This window comes from Camellia sinensis, chromosome 1 (genome assembly GCF_055761805.1).
Source record: "Camellia sinensis isolate YWXY chromosome 1, ASM5576180v1, whole genome shotgun sequence".
Classification (NCBI taxonomy): domain Eukaryota; kingdom Viridiplantae; phylum Streptophyta; class Magnoliopsida; order Ericales; family Theaceae; genus Camellia; species Camellia sinensis.
Window position 1 is genome coordinate 127179079 of NC_138961.1, and position 16265 is coordinate 127195343.

Here is a 16265-nt window from a genome sequence, read left to right on the forward strand (position 1 = left end):
ATGTTGGTTTTTTTCTACTGCAATAGAGAACAAACAGAGCACAGACAGAGCATTCTCAAGGGATGTTTGTCCACCCTACCTCTCCTTATCAGCAAATGGGTCAAATGAAGGGTAGGCTAGATTTGCAAGTCATCAATCGGTGCAATTGCATTGCATGATGACTTATGAATCAAGGGACACAATTTCAATAAATGCACAATGAAAGATACGCAAACCCCCTCTCTATCATGGATTGATCAGGGGAAGTGGTTGACCTTGGAAACTTGAACCATTTCATCACTAACAAGTATGAAATGACTCAAGTCTCCATGTGTTCAATTAACGTCCAATTAAACACCAAATTACCTTATTATCTTGTTCCATTTTAGTTCAAATTTTATTACTTCATTTTAATTACCTTCCATTCCTTAATTTATTTAGTCCAAAAATGAAGATTAAGTCCTCTAATGGAAAGAAGTGTCAAACAAAGGGTTGTTTTAGGCATGAGAGAGATGTCATGCCGTTGGTAATGAACCTCCAAAGGGATTAAACCATTAAGCGCAACGACCTTAATCTCAAGCTTAAACAATCCATCGGTTGAAACAACTCTCAAAGCAAATGAAAAATCAAGAAATGAGGGAGGTTGCAAACATTTTTAGAGGTGAACACAAGTATGGAAAGCAAGAAATAATGGCTATCAACTCAAATAGGTTGGTGGTTAAGACCTAAACCACCAAGTCTATGAGGACCATTACACTATAAGCATATTATACAAAGCATGAATGAAGCTAACTCATAAAAACAGTCCTAAAATAGTCCAAAAAAAGTGCTGGAATTAAGACAAAAATAACTACAACAACTAGCTAAAATATCGAGGGATTAAAACTAGCACACAAGCACAAGAAAGGGAGGCTAACCCATCCAATTTTGGGATTTCAAAACATGATTTTTTTTCCTCTGAAAAACCTCTGAAAATTAGTGGTAAAAAGCTCAAAAAAATTGATGAGGAGATGGGAAACACAAGGGCAAAGGTCTTAGAAGCAAGGTTCAATGAAGGGTTATCAACCCCTCTACCTTTAGTGGCCTTAAGCAACAAGTTTCAGCCCAAAAAGATAAGTTATAAACAACTCAAAAACAACAAGAAAAGATAGAAAACAAGTAGTGTAGAGATGGTACAAAAGCACTAGAATATATACCTCTTGAATAGGAATGATTCTTTGAGTTACAAACCACTAATTCACACTCTCAAGTGCCTCAAGAGCTAAAATGCAAGCTTAAATCACCTAGAAAGGAACTCTCTAGGTTTGGTTTAGAATGTTTAGGCAAAGGTTATGTCAGTTGCAAGAGAGAGAGAGAGAGAGAGAGAGAGAGAGAGAGAATTATAGAGAGAAATTTTTCAAAATTTTGCTCTCCAAAATTTTCTAAATTCCAAGTTTTTTCTAACCTCCCTAACAAAAGAGAGGGTCATCTATGTATAGAAATATATGAGAGACCCTCGAAAATATCCTTACAAACATAGCTGGAATGGTGCATGCATCTGTAGGGACAGCTGGCAGAAAATATCTGGTTTTTTGCATTAGTGGGCGGCATGCCACACTAGTGGACGGCAGGTCCCTGGAGGCTCAGGCCTGAAAAACCATTGTTTTGGTCCAAAATAAGGCACAAGGTTTGTAGGTTCAAAACTGAGGTTTTCTGCTGAGGCAATGAAGCATTTGACAAGCGTACACATTTATGATTGAGTGATCAATTAGTGGCGCCCAAGGCTTAAGGGCCATAAAAAATGAGGTGTCTACAGTCATAAACCCAGGAAGGGAAATAAATTTGGCTTAAATTAGCTGATGCATTCCAATTCCTTCTCTTGCCTACTATTTCCATCAACAACATTCCGAAACTATAAACATCAGCTTTATATGAAACACCTCCAATATTTTTGTAAAACAACTCTCGGGCCATGTAACCCATGGTTCCTCTTACTGCAATGAGAGGCACAACACTATCATTTGTTGGATACAATTCTGCAAGCCTAAAGTTAGAAACTTTTGGAGTGAAATTCTCATCAATGAGAATATTGTGAGGCTTTATATCAAAATGCAGGATCTGCATATCACAACCTCGATGCAAATAATCAATCCCACGTGCCACTCCAAGAGAGATTTCATACATTTGCTTACAACTTGAGGAAATTTTTTCTTTCCCATAAAAGATGTACTTCTCTAGAGACTCATTAGGCATGAAGTCATAAACAAGAGCACGCTTAGATCTCTCGGCACAAAATCTAATTAGTTGAACCACATTGACATAATGAATCCTTCCTATGGTGGCAACTTCATTGATGAATTCTTGTCCATCAGCTTTAGGCTTACTCAACATCTTAACTGCCACAAGAGTGCCACTTCGAAGCTTTCCTTTGTATACAGAACCATAGCCTCCTTTCCTTGTCCCAAACCTTCAGTCATTTTCTTGATATCTGAGTATGAGTACCTAATAGGCATGAGATTATTCTGACTTCGTAGGAAATCTTCAATGCTATCAAACATTGATAAATGCCTTCTCCTAAACTTATAAATTAAAAATCCAAACACACATGGGGCACATAAAATCCTTGTTGTTAGGATTAATATTGCTCCTGTGTAGGTAGACAAAGAAGAAATAATAAGAAAATGTTCTTTTATCCTTTCATTATGCCAAGAAATTATGTTCAAGTTTTCTTTTATACTGCTATATTTCATTTTATACTATCTTATTTTGTATTAAGGGTTCACAAAACAGAATAAACACTAAATCTAACATGTCATATGTACAAATACTAAATATAGCAAGTCATACCTATGATAATCAGCCATGGCAAGAATGATGCTCTACGAAAAATGAACAAAAGATTCAGCAATGTGACTAAGGCAGTTAAAAAGAAGAAGAAAAAAAGAAAAGAAAAGAAGGTGATAACAAGAGCAAGTAAACATAGCAAAGCATTCAATAAGTTATATCAATCATTCAATCAAGTTATTGGAAGGATCTTTGGATAGCAATGACAAATGCAACTATTTTTCGACCACTTTGAACATCTTATGTCGGAACCATTGGCATGACAATGAGACGAACCTAAGAAGTTTTTGTTTTGTCAAACAAATGTTTGAGTAGAATTTTTAACAAAGCATGGGCAAATCACATCCAATGGCAAAAGAAAACATATTCTAGGAGGGACGTATGCCAATATTTAGAGAGTAGAACTTGGCAAGATATGAATTTAAGACCCTTTGCAAAATGTTTTCTCTACCACTTATGGACCTATTTGGTACATCTCTTCTAAGTCAAAAGTTGATCCAGAAAACAAAAACTAAAAACACCCATTCTCTTTCTTCTAGATGGTCAGCTTTGTCAGTTTATTTAAATTATTTATACCTCATGAGCTTTGAGTAAAACTGCTAGCACATAAATTTCAACCAAATTTATAATAAAGTTCTAGATTGAATGTGATGATAAGACTAAAATTTAAAGACTATACAAGTAAATGACATGTGGAGTCTACCAAGAAGATGACACGTTCAATCAGGTGATACCACACCTAAAAAGGATCACTGTGATCAATCAAGATGGTCAACCAAATTTGTTATGATAACATTACATTTGAATTCAAACAGCATTATCATGCAATTTGAAATTCAAAATGGAGATGCGATTCTCTTATCACGTACATAGCCCTCCATAAATATGAGGACCATCACACAAGGGAGATGAGGAGAGATCAAAAAACTACAAGCAAGAAGAAAAGGCTAGAGAAACAAAGCAATTAGAAAGAAGAAGAGAGATCAGAAGAATTCAAAAGTTGTTATGAAGAGCAACTAACTTCGGTACTCGTTTTTTTTTTTTTTTTTTTTGGTGAATAACTTCAGTACTCAACACTAAATACTCTAGCACACAATACAATGGCAAGCTATAAGTAATGGATTCCAAACCCAACATTTGTATTTCATGTATCCAAGGGTTCCAAATCCCCAAAATTTTAATAAAATAATTATTTTCTTTGAATCTTCCTTTGTTAAACTTTTTGTTCACATTATTAATCGGAAGTCTCACTTGTTTAAAGTGTGTAATTAACGATTTGGCAATTAGAAAGAAGAACAGAGTTCAAGTTAATTCAAAAGTTATTGTGAAGAGAAACTAAATTCAATACTCAACACTAAAGGCACTAGTACGCAATACAATGGCAAGTTATAGATAAAGGATTCCAAACCCAACATTTGTATTTCGTGTATATAGCGATCCCAATTTTTCCTCCATTGGTTATTGTGTTCCGGACTTGGTTCTGTAGATGTCTGTTGTGGTATATACCTCTTTTTCGTCCTTTAATTCCTTATGTTTGAGCTTTAGGATGTGTTGGGCAGGTTTGTAACAGGTTGGTTGTGTTTGGGAACAAATGGTTGCTGCCCAGATTTTGGTGTCTTCGCTCGAGCGAGACTTTTGTCGCTCGAGCGAGCTCTTTGTTCTTGTTCCTTCGCTCGAGCGAGAGTTGAGTGGTGTGTCTGGTGGCTCGAGCGAGAAGTCTTGCGCTCGAGCTTGCGTCTGCGTCCAATTCTGGACCTGAGAGTTGCACTTCTTGGCTCGAGCAAGCTTTCCTTCGCTCGAGCGAGCGAGCTGTATGTTTTGGGTTTCCTCACTCAAGCGAGCATTCTTTCGCTCGAGCGTGCTTCTGGGTTTCAGACCTGAAGCTTCGAATTGTTGGCTCGAGCGAGGCTTTCTATGCTCGAGTGAGGTTTCTTTGTGTTTGGTCGCTCGAGCGACCATTCCTTCGCTTGAGCGAGCTTTGAATATATATGATCGCAGCAGTGGGTTTTTACACACTTTTTCATCTCCCTCTTTATTCAAACCCTAATTTCGGAAGCCTCTCTCTCTACACTCTCTCTCTCTCTAAGAATCCATCTAGTTCTAGAGTGTTTCTACCTTCGTTCCTTTGTATAAGAGGTAGAGTTTGGCTTGGGCTATCTTTGGATCCGAGAACGTTGGTGTTTGGAGAATTTCGGGTTTTCACCTTCTTCTCCTTTTGGTCTCTTCATTTGAGGTAGGGATAACCTACTCTAACCTATGAGTTTTAACATAAGTTTTAGTCATTTTGATTATATAGTGTTGTTGGGTAATTTGGGAAAAGTTAGGGTTTGATTCGTAATTATATAAAGAGGGGTTTTGTGTTTTAAAAGTTCCATTTGTATATAAGGCTTGGAAATATGAGTTTGTGAGTGAAATTGGTGAAATTTGCTCTTAGGATCAATATTTGAGAAGGGGGAAAAAATGCCCTAATTATGTTGAATAATTAATTTGTGGAAATATGAAATTGAGTTGAAATTCATGAAATTGGGGAATTATAAGATTGAATGGTGTAGTTGGATTAATTAATCACTCACCTATGAAAATGTTGATATTATGTCAGTTTGATGCATTTATTATCTGTTTAGAAATAACTGCTCTGGGCTATCGGTGGAGGATAGTCTTGATTGTTGTAGACACTGTATGTTGATTAGGGAAAACTAAAACTAATCGAACGTATTATGTCATTGAATATGACTGTTGGAACAACACAGCGAATATGTGTATTGATTGATCATTGTATATGATAAGTGTTTAATTACATTGTATATGTATATTGTTTGGGAGGAGATAGGGGATGGACTCCATGGTTTGAGAGGAGATAGGGGATGGACCCTCAAACCTGTTTGGGAGGAGATATGGGATGGACTCTATTAATACAGCAAATCTGTGTATTAATTGTGAAGTATGGAAGTGTTTTTAACATGAGTTGTAATCTCATTTGAATTGTTGATATTGGAGATGTTTTAATATGAGTCGTTGTCTCATTTAATTGTTCGGCCAGGTTCTGAGCCATGTTTATATAACTTGAAAATTGGATAAGTAAAGGAAAGTGAAATGAAACATGGACTATTTGTCATGGAACTGAATTGTGTTACAAGTTGTTTTATAAGTGTTAGCCATTTATCAAATGCTAATGTTTTAGTTATTTCTCATTCTTGGTTTAGTATATCTCTACCGGGCATTGACTCACCCTATATGGGACATCATTTTCAGGTTCAGGTGACATGCCACCTCCAAGGACATAGCTTGGAAGATTTTGGGAGTTGGAGACTCTTTTGGTTGTTTTGTTATTTTGGTATTACATATAAATTCAAACCGAGGGCTTAATGTGTATGAGTTAGTACTGTCTTTTTGTAACCAAGTATTGGCTTGGAAAGTTGTAAGCCCATAGGGCATTTACTTTTGTTGTCAACATGTAATACTCTTGTAATGAATACTCTGATAAATAGAAATATGCTTTATTCTCTTATGTTTATGCATGTCAAGAATGTGGGTTTATATGTATTATTTTGAGGGCGTTACAACTTGGTATCAGAGCGTACCGGGTTTGAATACTTGGGTACGTGGGAAGTGGTTAGTACCACAGTGGGTTTGTCTCGCTTGTTAGAGACTTAGATGTAATGTTATGTGTTTATTTGATAACATGTTTACGTGACTATTTGGGTATGGGATTTAGTTTCTAGGATGTTGATTGGATCCTTGGGTTTCTGGGAGTCCTGTTGGAAAGGCACTTGATTACTGCCATTTCTAACTAGAACTCTAGCAACGCCTCGGGACTGTCATTATCCGGAAATGAAATTCGTAAGTGCTTATGTGATTATGTGCTTACGTGGAATGAATTACAGTTGTCCATTGCATTAGGATGTGAGTGTTATAGCTTCGGCACATTTGTGAATGTGCTAATGTTCCCATTACCTTTATTAGGATGTCAGGACGAGGACGCGGAGGTAGGCGTAGTAGGCGTGGTAGGCAGGAGATGCCTATACCGGATGAGATTCCAGCACAGTAGGAGGGTGTTGGTCAGGCCAATGTGGCCGAGCCAGTAGGTCAGCGGGCCATGGGTGCCTTAGCCCGCGAGATGGCAGGAGCATTGAGGGAATCTATGGGCATTAGAATCAAGCCCAGGCCCATGTGGTTGAGGTAGGGCCTTTTTTTTTGAAGAGGGAGTTTTTCCGGTCTAATCCGAATGAGTTTCTAGGGGATCCGAAAGAGCCACTTAAGACTGATGAGTGGCTTGAATAGATGATGAAGACGTTTGAGATACTTGGCATCGAAGATAGAGCCTTGAGGGTGACCTTGGTGTCCTTCCAGCTGAAGGGAGACGCGGGTCAATGGTGGAAGTTTGTTCAGGGCTGTGTTGGTGGGACTTGGGAAGCCTTTGTAGATGCTTTCTAGGAGAAGTTTTTGCCTCTCGCTGTCAGGGAGAAGTTGAGGGACCAGTTTTATCAGCTCAAGCAGCTGAATACACCAATGGCCGAGTTTGAGGCCGCATTTACCAGCTTGTCGAGGTTTGCCCTAGAGTTGGTGGCGTCTGAGGAACGCCGTTGTCTTGAGTTCGAGAAGAAGTTGAGGCACGGGCTTAAGACTAGAGTTGCAGGGTCCATGACTCGGGAGTATGGACGCCCTGTGGATGCTGCGGCCCATATGGAGATTATTATGCACGAGGAGGAGGAGAGGATGAGGGGCTCGAAGAGGAGTCAGGATGGCCAAGGGGACGGTAGGAGGCAGAGAGGTTCTAACCCTTAGCAGTCCCAGGGTGCTTTTGTGAGATCTACCTTTCCAGTGCTGAGTTCAAGTTCTGGGAAAGGTAGTCAGGGAGACGTTACTTGTTACAAATGTGGTCAGCTGGGCCACAAGTCTCCAGCTTGCCCGCAGAGGGAAGGACGGCGGAGAGTAGCTTCATCTTCAGCTCGTCCTCAGAGCCAGAGTCAAGGCAGAGGCCAGCCGCTCTCTTGTTACCAGTGTGGTCAGGCGGGGCACCAGAAGAGGTTTTGCCTGCAGCTAGGTGGCATATCTGGTGCGTCAGGGTCGAGGCAGAGTTGTCAGCCAGCTCAGTCAGTTCAAGCCTCGATGGCCAATCAGGGAGCCTCATCGTCTTAGTTTGTGCAGCAGTCTTTTGCACCGAGAAGTGAGAAGGTAGATCAGAGACCTTCTGGGCGCGTGTATGCTGTTACCGCGCAGGACTTTGTACCAACTCCATCTGTTGTGAGAGGTACCTTTTTGTTATGCAACTCGGTTGCTAATGTGTTGATTGATACGGGTGCATCCTATTCTTTTATATCTGCTACATTTGCATCTATTTTGGGGTTGGAGTTGGCGCAGTTAGCATCTCCTATTTGTGTTGTATCACCTATTAGGGGTGAGTTGATTTTGAAACAAGGGTGTCAGGGCTGTGATATAGAGGTTGCCGACCGCCGGCTTCCATTTTGTTTTGTAGTTGTGGCTATGTCGGGTTTTGATGTGATTTTGGGTATGGACTGATTATCTTTATACCAGGCTATTATTGATTGCTACCGCTGGAGGGTCACTGTATGTACCTTGAGCAGGGATTGTTTTCACTTTTTGGGGGATCGGGTTGGTAGTGTTTTGCCACCAGTGTATGATCCGTGAGGGCGGAGTGCGGTTAGTGGTCTTCTTACTAGCTTTATGAGTAGTGAGTGTGATGAGATCCAGATTGAGTTACCCAGAGTGGCTTGTGAATACTCGGACATCTTTCCCGAGGATATTGTTAGTTTGCCACCCCATCGAGAGATCGAGTTCTTTATTGATTTAGTGCCTGGCACGACACCGATTTCTATGGCACCGTATCGTTTTGTCCCAGCCGAGTTGAGTGAGTTGAAGATTCAACTCCAGGGATTGCTAGATAAGGGCTTCATTCGCCCTAGTACTTCGCCGTGGGGAGCACCTACCCTCTTTGCTAAAAAGAAAGATGGTGCCTCGAGACTTTGTATTGATTACCGAAAATTGAATTAGGCTACGATTAAGAATAAGTACCCTATGCCTCGTATTGATGATTTGTTTAACCAGTTGAAAGGGTCCTGTTGTTTCTCTAAGATAGACTTGAGATCGGGTTACCATCAGTTGAGGGTCAGGGAGGAGGATATTCCAAAGATGACATTCTGTACGCGGTATGGCCACTATGAGTTTCTGGTGATGCCTTTTGGGCTCACCAACGCATCGACAGTGTTTATGGACTTGATGAACCGGAAATTCCAGGAATTCTTAAATCGTTTTGTAGTCGTTTTCGTGGATGACATTCTAATTTATTCACCTTCTGAGGAGGAACACGAGGAACACTTGAGAGTGGTGCTTGAGTTGCTTAGATCCCATAGGTTGTATGCCAAGTTTGGGAAGTGTGAGTTCTGGCTAAGAGAGGTCAAGTTCTTAGGCCATGTAGTCTCTGGGGAAGGGGTGTTTGTTGATACATCCAAGATAGAGGCAGTGCAGGATTGGGCACAACCTAAGAGTGTTTTTGAGATTCGTAGTTTTCTGGGATTAGCTGGGTATTACCGCCGATTTGTGAAAGATTTCTCCAAGCTAGCTTCACCGTTGACGAGATTGACGCGGAAAGGGGTCAAGTTTGTGTGGAGTGAGACTTGTGAAAGGTCGTTCCAAGAATTGAAAGTTAGACTTACCACCACTCCAGTGTTGATTATTCCGGAGAGAGGTTTGGGTTATGCGGTTTATTGTGATGCTTCACGAGAGGGTTTGGGTTGTGTGTTGATGCAAGAGGGGAAAGTGGTGACCTATGGCTCGCGGAAATTGAAAATACATGAGAGAAATTACCCTACACATGACCTAGAGTTAGCAGCTGTGATTTTTTCCTTGAACATTTGGAGGCACTACCTTTATGGTGAAAGGTTCGAGGTGTTCTCAGATCATAAGAGTCTGAAATATCTGTTTACACAGAAAGACTTAAACTTGAGGCAGAGGAGGTGCATGGAGTTTACTGAGGATTACGACTTCGAGTTGCATTATCATCCGTGGAAGGCCAATGTTGTAGCCGATACCCTTAGTAGGAAATCCATTAGTGATGTAGCTTGTATAGCCATCTGGGAGTAGGAGATGTTGAGTGCACTTAGCGAGTTTGATTTGCTTCTGGGCGAATCTATTGAGTCTGCAGCTTTGTTTTCAGTAGTTGCGCAACCTACACTTGTGAATTGAGTGTTAGAGGCATAGAGATGTGATCTTGAGGTAGAATCCCTCCGGGAGAAGATCTCCAGTGGGAAGGTTGAGAAGGGTTTGATTGTGTATCCTAACCTGAGTGTGAGATACCGAGACCATTTATGCCGGAGTCTTGCCAAGAGGAGGTACTCCGAGAGTTTCACCATTCGCACCTTGCGGTGCATCCGGGAGGCACTAAGATGTATCGTGATTTGGGTCGCCAGTTTTGGTGGCGGGGTATGAAGAAAGATGTGGCAGTTTTCGTGTCTAAGTGCCTTACTTGTCAGCAAGTGAAGGCCGAACATCAGAGGCTAGCGGGTTTGTTGCAACCCTTGCCTATTGCCGAGTGAAAGTGGGAGCATGTCACTATGGACTTCGTTGTAGGTCTTCTGAGGACTTAGCGGGGTAGTGATGCTATTTGGGTGGTTGTAGACCGGTTGACTAAGTCGGCGCATTTTATCCCTATGCGCATGAGAGATTCGGTAGATCATCTTGCTGACTTGTATATTCGGGACATAGTGACGTTGCACGGGGTCCTAGTGTCGATCGTCTTAGATAGAGATCCTCATTTCACTGTTAGGTTGTGGCAGAGTTTGCAGAGTGCCTTGGGCACTAAATTGACCTTTAGCACGGCTTATCATCCTCAGGCTGACGGACAGTCCGAGCGTACTATTCAGATCCTTGAGGATATGCTGAGAAGTTGTGTCATTGACTTTAGTGGATCATGGGAGAGGCACTTGCCCTTGGTGGAGTTTGCCTACAACAACAGTTTCCAATCGAGTATTGGTATGGCACCGTTTGAGGCCTTGTATGACCGACTGTGTAGGTCTCCAGTTTGTTAGGCCAAGGTGGGTGATGCACCCTTGTTGGGCCTGGAGTTGGTGCGGGAAACGACGGAGAAAGTTGAGCTTATCCGTAAAAGGCTTGTTACAGCCCAGAGTCGCCAAAACAATTATGCTGACCGTAGGAGGAGGCCTTTGTCATTTGAGGCGGGTGATCACGTCTTTTTGAAAATATCACCTAGGCGGGGTTTGATGAGGTTTGGTAAGAGTGGGAAGTTGTCCCCTCGATTTATTGGCCCTTTCGAGATCCTTGAGAGGAATGGCGAGGTTGCCTATCGTTTAGCTTTGCCGCCGCAATTGTCCGGAGTGCATGACGTGTTTCATGTTAGTATGCTTCAGAAGTACGAGCCGGATCCATCGCATGTATTGGATTGGACCGACTTAGAGGTTGATGAGGATGCCTCGTATGAGGAGAGACCGGTTCGGGTCTTGGATAGGCGGGATCAAGTCTTGCGAGGCAAGACGACACCCTTGGTGAAGGTTTTGTGGAAACATCACGGGATTGAGGAAGCCACTTGGGAAAGCGAGTTAGAGGTCCGAGAGAAATATCCGGATCTATTTGTGGATGTATGATCGTATGTGAACATTTTGTCGTATTGATAAACTTTAAGAGCATTGAATGTGTCTTAAGTTGTAATGTTTCGGTTTATAGAAATATCATTGAATATGCCTTGAAATTGGAAGTTTATTTTAACATTGTGTATGTTAAATATGTTATAGAAATGCAAGTATGTTATTAACGTTGCATATGTTTTGGAATTGTGGATTATGATATTGAAACTTGTCGAAATTCAAAGGAATGCATGTTGATAATGCATGTTGAAAATTATATTGTGTATTGCCTCTTGAAAAGAGATGGGATGACCGGTAATGGGTCAAGACGTTGAGTATTGAATTGTATTGTTGTTGAGAGTTGAAAAATCATGTTTTTGAAACTTGTATCTAATTTCGAGGATGAAATTCTATAAGGGGGGGAGGTTATAACGATCCCGGTTTTCCCTCCATTGGTTATTGTGTTCCGGACTTGGTTCCGTAGATGTCTGTTGTGGTATATACCTCTTTTCCGTCCTTTAATTCCTTATGTTTGAGTTTTAGGAGGTGTTGGGCAGGTTTGTAACAGGTTGGTTGTGTTTGGGAACAAATGGTTGCTGCCCAGATTTTGGTGTCTTCGCTCGAGCGAGACCTTTGTCGCTCGAGCGAGCTCTTTGTTCTTGTTCCTTCGCTCGAGCCAAGGTTCCTTCGCTCGAGCGAGAGTTGAGTGGTGTGTCTGGTGGTTCGAGCGAGAATTCTTGCGCTCGAGCTTGCGTCTACGTCCAATTCTGGACCTGAGAGTTGCATTTCTTGGCTCGAGCGAGCTTTCCTTCACTCGAGCGAGCGAGCTGTATGTTTTGGGTTTCCTCACTCGAGCGAGCATTCTTTCGCTTGAGCGTGCTTCTGGGTTACTGACCTAAAGCTTTGAATTGTTGGCTCGAGCGAGGCTTTCTACGCTCGAGCGAGGTTTCTTTGTGTCTGGTCGCTCGAGCAACCATTCCTTCGCTCGAGTGAGCTTTGAATATATCAGATCACAGCAATGGGTTTTTACACACTTTTTCATCTCCTTCTTTATTCAAACCCTAATTTCGGCAGCCTCTCTCTTTACACACTGTCTCTCACTAAGAATCCATCTAGTTCTAGAGTATTTCTACATTCGTTCCTTTGTATACAAGGTAGAGTTTGGCTTGGGCTATCTTTGGATCCGAGAAAGTTGGTGTTAGGAGCATTTCGGGTTTTCACCTTCTTCTCCTTTTGGTCTCTTCATTTGAGGTAGGGATAACCTACTCTAATCTATGATTTTTAACATAAGTTTTAGTCATTTTGATTATATGGTGTTGTTGGGTAATTTTGGGAAAAGTTAGGGTTTGATTCGTAATTATATAAAGAGGGGTTTTGTGTTTTATAAGCTCCATTTGTATATAAGGCTTGGGAATATGAGTTTGTGAGTGAAATTGGTGGAATTTGGTCTTAGGATCAATATTTGAGAAGGGGGGAAAAATGCCCTAATTGTGTTGAATAATTAATTTGAATAATTAATTTGTGAAAATATGAAATTGAGTTGAAATTCATGAAATTGGGGAATTATAAGATTGAATGGTGTAGTTGGATTAATTAATCACTCACCTAAGAAAATGTTGATGTTATGTCTGTTTGATGCATTTATTATCTGTTTAGAAATAACTGTTCTGGGCTATCGGTGGAGGATAGTCTTGATTGTTGTAGACACTGTATGTTGATGAGGGAAAACTGAAACTAATCGAACGTATTATGTCATTGAATATGACTGTTGGAACAACACAGCGAATATGTGTATTGATTGATCATTGTATATGATAAGTGTTTAATTACATTGTATATGTATATTGTTTGGGAGGAGATAGGGGATGGACTCCATTAATACAGCAAATCTGTGTATTAATTGTGACGTGTGGAAGTGTTTTTAACATGAGTTGTAATCTCATTTGAATTGTTGATATTGGAGATGTTTTAATATGAGCCGTTGTCTCATTTAATTGTTCGGCCAGGTTCTGAGCCATGTTTATATAACTTGAAAATTGGATAGGTAAAGGAAAGTGAAATGAAACATGGACTATTTGTCATGGAACTGAATCGTGTTACAAGTTGTTTTATAAGTGTTAGCCATTTATCAAATGCTAATGTTTTAGTTATTTCTCATTCTTGGTTTAGTACATCTCTACTGGGCATTGGCTCACACTATATGGGACATCATTTTCAGGTTCAAGTGACATGCCACCTCCAAGGACATAGCTTGGAAGGTTTTGGGAGTTAGAGACTCTTTTGGTTGTTTTGTTATTTTGGTATTACATGTAAATTCAAGCCGAGGGCTTAATGTGTATGAGTTAGTACTGTCTTTTTGTAACCAAGTGTTGGCTTGGAAAGTTGTAAGCCCATAGGGCATTTACTTTTGTTGTCAACATGTAATACTCTTGTAATGAATACTCTGATAAATAGAAATATGCTTTATTCTCTTATGTCTATGCATGTCAAGAATGTGGGTTTATATGTATTATTTTGAGGACGTTACAGTGTATCTAGGGGTTATAAATGCCCAAAATTTTAATAAAATAATTCTTTTCTTTGAATCTTCCTTTATTAATTTTTTTGTTATTCATTAATTGGAGTTCTCACTTGTTTAAAGTGTGTAATTAACAATTTGAAATGCAAATCGGAAATAGGAGCCTACTTTCAAATAATCAATACTATTTAGTATAAAAACTAAAAGTGGATGTTCGTAACATGAATTTCAAAATGTATTGAAACTTTTCATAGTTCAAAATTTGTGTCTACAAAACGTTATACCAAGTACTTTGACACATTTTTAAATTTAAAATAAAAAAATTGTAATCATCACAGACTAAAGGTGTTAAAAAAATCATTGAAACCAGTAAACTGATCCAATCCAGTCCAAACTATTAATTGATCTAGTTTTTATTAGTTTTGGTTCGGACTCCAAGTTTGAGAATGGTTGAACCATTCAAGTTGGTTTGGATCATAGTTAAGGCTTTGGTTACAATTTTGAACCGAACCGAATACAACCGAACTGTGATATATATATATATATATATATACTAATATTTTTGTATGTAAAAATAAGAATATAGAAGTTACTAGTAAGATTTGAACACTAGTCTTGATTGTAAAATTGACAAGCTCTAATATACTTACTGAAGAGGAAATCTCATTTTACCCCCAAACGATACCTCAATGATCAATTTAACCTTTTTACTTCTTATAATTGTAATTTTACACCTTAACTATTTGATTTTGGATCAATTTCATCTATGTCGTTAGTCGTCGTTTATAATCAAACGAAAGTTGCTGACATGGCATCGAAATTTCATCTGAGATTTTATCTTGCATCCCAAACTATCTCAAAACTATTAAATCTCAAATGAAGACGGCAACAAGTGTTGTCTAATTATAGGCGGTAGCTGATGACAGAGGTGAAATTGATCCAAACTTGAATAGTTTATGTGTAAAATTGAAATTATAAAAAGTACAGGGGTTAAATTGATCATCGAGGTATTGTTTGGTGGGCAAAATGAAATTTCCTCCTTAACTAAACTAATTATAGCTAGTTTGTTTACTATTATTGAAGGGAAATTCTATGGCAAGCACCCCAACCCCAGTTACACCTTTTGCAATTTTTGGTTATGACATATTGTGATGTTGGTTATGACTCATTGTGGTGTTACTCATTATAATGTTGATTATGACACTATTTTAGTTATGATTTAAAAGGTCTTTAGTTATACCTCAGCTGGTGTTTGGTTATGACTATTTTTTTTTTTTTCCAATTATATTTAAAAAGGATCTAGTTATGATATTTGTGATAAGCAACACCACAAATGTCATAACTTGTATTTGCGCACTCTTTGAGGATGTACACCATAGCATGACCCATGTAATAATATGAAAGGAAATAAAAATCACAGTAAGAACTACAGAGCCGACCCAAGATAATGTGAGGCCTAAGGCAACACCTCTAAGTTGAGGCCTATCGATGGATTCTTGCTTAAATTAAAACAAACTAAATGTTTTTTACATTGACACAACCAAACTTGGATCCATAAAAATTAAGAAATAAAATTATTCTCCTAGATTATAAACATCACACAAGCAAATTAAACTACAAAAGATAGCTAAAAAAAATCAATTTTTTTGCCTCAATAGTTGATATTACTACTTAAATCTTTTTTTTTAATCAATTGGTAGGAGAATAATTATTATATTACTACTTAAATCTTTTTTTTAATCAATCGGTAGGAGAATAATTATAAATATGAATATTATATCAAATAGACCACTAGCCCAACAATAAGTAAAATGCTAACAATCACTAAGCCCAAACTTGAGAAATAACAAACAATTATTACAACCTTAATAATAGGGGAAAATAAATACTACAAATATCGAACTCTTTCCTATAGAAGTTGAACCCGTAACTTCATACTACAAATCAGTTAAACAATAGTGAAACAAGAAACTTCAAAATGTGAAAGAAAATGTTATATATTACCCATTTTTTGTCACCATTTATATGGATTCTTGTGATTGATTCCTTATTTGAAAATCATGATTAAAAAAATACTGAAGGCAAATAATATCGCTCTATATGTACTTTATCTAACTTTACTAATTTATTAACATCCTATTAAATGAAGAAAAAATATAAATAAAAATAAACATGACCTTTTACATAAAAAATTCTACGTGGTTGAAATTTTTTATAAAAAAATATGCCTTTTCCTAGAACAATTTATAGTATACAGTTGTCAAATCCTAATCAAACACTATATCAATATTGTATATGGAGTAGAGCTTATCTTGAGATGAGATTGCATTGATATAAAAGTCTTAAAC

At 38.9% G+C, this 16265-nt stretch overlaps 1 pseudogene; it reads right to left on the reverse strand.

Annotated features, from left to right (window-relative positions):
- Nucleotides 1-1743: 1743 nt before the first annotated feature.
- On the reverse strand, nt 1744-2822 carry LOC145819900 (rust resistance kinase Lr10 pseudogene; annotated as a pseudogene).
- Between the last annotated feature and the right edge of the window lie 13443 nt (nt 2823-16265).